We start from the raw sequence: 3607 nt of genomic DNA, 5'->3' as shown, positions 1-3607 counted from the left end.
AAAATCACATCGCTTTCCTCCATACAGTTACAGATTTCGATACAATTCCTTCACTATTCAATTAAGGCAAAAACCAAGCTTTTAAACTTTGCAATCGAACGAGACACTAAGGCAAAAGGTTTCTGCATTCAATGATACAAATTCAACTGAAGAATACGAGTATAATGCTCAATAGGGAGATTACTTCCTCAAACTGTTATATAACGGGCGCGTTTCTTCAGATGACTTTAATGGAACTAGATTTACCTTTTATAAAAAAAGGTTATAGCTAAACAACCAGTTTGATCTCTTGGTACTACCACCAACATCTGGAGCAGCAAGGATAGTTATAGAGTTTTTCACCAAGTTTAGTCTTTGCATGGGATAGACTTTCCTGCTACTGACTGGGGATGGTAGAAAAATATGCGGAAAATGCAATGGTGAAACATGCTGCAAACAGACCTTCCATACTAGTTGAAGAGGACGAAGAGGCCGATGTACAAGATTACTCATTTTATAATACTCAACCCAACGAACCTGGACCCTCCAGATTAGGCAACTAAACTGTTTGAGGTTTCGGTTTTTGAGATATTAAAGTCAATTTTTTGGCAGAACTACTTTTTTATATAGCTTCCACGATGGCCGTGAATGGTGGCTGTCCACCAACATGCATGTGCTGCAAGACTATAGAATTTTATTTACTTATCCATTAGGTACGTTCACACAAATTTTTAGCTTTATATTTTGTATTTAGTTTGAATAAGCTAATTACCCTGGACTACACATATAGAATGCTAGTCTCGAAGTTGTATGTAGCGTTAAGATGAAACGCTTAGATGTTAGCCGGCGGAATAGTCAAGAGAAGGGAAGGGCGAGTAACTTTGAAATGCGGTAGTTCCCGAAAGTAAATTATTAGTGGTTTGCCATTGGTAGTGGACTGGTTATACATATATTGAGGATGATGCTCATACGTCGACGTCGGTTGGTAATAAGCAAAGAGGTAAGAACTGTTACCCAAATGCGATGTAATTCGTCCGTCTGTCCGTTAGCACGATATCTCGAAAAGAGAGTTAAGAACATCGAACCATCACAGTCAATACAACGGCAACGTCTGCAATCGGACCAAATCCTAATTTTATAGAATGAGTATAGTGTGTGTGATTGTGCGTATATGGTTAAAGCTAAACATTTAATATATTAGGACGGTAATAGAAGAATCCTTGCTCTACTGCGAATGTTACGCTAAAGACGCTAAAGTCTAAACAAAGGCACAATTAAGTACATTTGAAATATAATAGTATTTAATAGCAGTTAAGAAAAGTTAACATTTTATAGGGGATTAGCAATCTTCCAAATTATAATCTGAAACCCCAATGAGATGTAAACAAAGGCACAATTAAACACTGTGTACTGTAGTAGTACTTAATTCCGCAATGACATTTGTATATTCATAGCGAATTATATTCATAGCACATAATAAATTTCTTCCATGGGGATCGTATGGGGATGATTTTTGTTCGCTAGACAGACCAGTCGACCATATTAATAATGCAAGGGATTTTACCATTGGATCTTAAATGCCGACTGTCACATTTCTTTCTTGAGAATACTGCAATCTCTGCAAAATGAAATAATCTTTTATCACAAAACAAACTCGTTTTTATTGCCGTTTGCTATTAATAGCCTACCTACTACTTTATCCTTATCAGCAAGGATATTGCTAAAAATTGTCGGCATTAAAAATATATTCGTGTAAGTAGTTATAATTATTATGCACTTTAAAAGGAAAGGCGTTAACTTAATTGATATTAATTACCCAGTTTCAAATTTAAACATTTATACGTTTTCGAAAATGCTTTTAAAGTGGGTACACGAATAAGGTTATCTCTATTGCCACGGCATAAATAGCGTTAAACTTGAACTTGAACAAGGCTATTATTTTGCAAAGTTATTAACGCATTTGTGAAAATAACACAATAAGTCTAAATGTAGAACTTTAGCTCGATATAATAATTTTGACATTTCAGAAATTGCCTTTTTTGCACGATTTTGAGGTCATGGTATAGGTTTTTAAATCGTAAAATCACTCACACTAAAAGTTTTATTGCGATAATTAATGGTCCCCCACGTAATTTGCCGTGCAGTTATGTTCATTTCAAATGTATATAATTACCTTTCCATTTTTTTACGTTACGTTAGACCAAGAGATGCGTTGGATGGACGAAGCTCGGCCAAACAGGATATGCTTAAAATTTCGCAAAACCTAGTTCGCCCTGACAACAATTTCGATTGCCTATGTAGTTGGAGAGCAAGGACCTAAAACAAATCAAATCAAGAAACGATAAGGCAAAACAAAGCCCCATTTCCATACACTAAAACAATCGATTGCAATGGCTGTCGATGGTAAATATTATGTCACACTTTTCAATAAAAATTGATGGAAATTAGTGCAAAGTTATACGGTTTCTATTATTTTTTAGCTCAGCTTAGGCTACTAAAGTTTGGGTATTGCATGCACCTAATCGTTTATTTTATCAGTATCAATGTAAAATAATACATTATGTAGCACAATTTTTGTGGTACGTCGTCCTCGAGCTCTCGTTTATGTAATAACCCATGCAGTCGGTAGTTATTGTAAATTGCTTAATTTTAAAGGTCACTCTAAAAGTTACCTTGCGTGTTCCCATCTAAGCGACAAACGCACATAATTTTATAAGGAGTAATGTAATTTACAGTTTTATGTACTTACGTAATATCGATGGTATTTTCTCAGTAATAAAAATAAATAGATCGATAAACTAAAAACACTAAAAACAGCACGTGCATTCACTGCGTAAATAATAGCGTGAGATTTAAAATTTTCGTTTGAAAGTCATCGCGCGGGCACACACGAAACGTGCAAAAAATCGCGAAATTGCTAATACATTCTGCATATAGGTATTGGGGACTGGTTTTGGAGAGGTTTTGGTACTAATAGATAGCTAGATTCGTCGACTACTACAGGTTACATAACCAAGGTCAGATCGCACATTTACACATTTCAATGCACTTCCCCAATATGGTAATGATTTTGCTCTCTAAAAAACTTATTTGTACGAAACTGGATAAATTGCTTTGCTACAGATTTAGATTTGTGAGACTAAAACTTATCACTCACATGGCACTTACCAGGCGTAGGTAATTGTTTGTTTTTTTTTATCGCACACGTGTTCGTACATTACCTTTTAGTTTACCCCAGTGTAAGAGCGACAAATAAATATGTACGTAATTTATTGTTAGTCATTTGTCCATTCATTTGCATATTCTATTTTATAAATTCTATTCTGTGGTTCTTCATGTTTCGCATTAGAAGCCAGTATCATAAGCTCCCTTGATTTCCATACAATTTTATGTTGACTACTTTACTTCACAGATTGTAACGCAATTTGTTTATCAATTGAAGGTCTATTGTGTAACAAGGTTAGTTCTCACCACGTTTTATTGCACATTTATTCGCAGCATCTAATTACTTGTGCGCTATTGCTTTTTTTATTTTTGAAAATTTATGGGCCATTTAATAATAATATTAATAGTTTATTTACGGATAAAACCAGTTCCAATTTACAAAAAAAAGAATTAAATAAATGAT

The 3607-nt window shown here is 34.5% G+C and overlaps 1 long non-coding RNA gene across 1 annotated transcript; it reads right to left on the bottom strand.

The window, feature by feature from the left end:
- Positions 1-1268: 1268 nt before the first annotated feature.
- LOC116173957 lies at positions 1269-3122 on the bottom strand. The gene is made up of 3 exons (XR_004145999.1): positions 2729-3122; positions 2153-2295; positions 1269-1597 (listed from the first exon to the last, which is right to left on the bottom strand). It is a non-coding gene; the product is annotated as an uncharacterized LOC116173957 (long non-coding RNA).
- Between the last annotated feature and the right edge of the window lie 485 nt (positions 3123-3607).

This window comes from Photinus pyralis, unplaced genomic scaffold, assembly GCF_008802855.1.
Source record: "Photinus pyralis isolate 1611_PpyrPB1 unplaced genomic scaffold, Ppyr1.3 Ppyr1.4_LG6, whole genome shotgun sequence".
In the NCBI taxonomy this organism is placed as follows: Eukaryota; Metazoa; Arthropoda; class Insecta; order Coleoptera; family Lampyridae; genus Photinus; species Photinus pyralis.
This window is presented reverse-complemented; position numbering and strand designations above follow the sequence as displayed.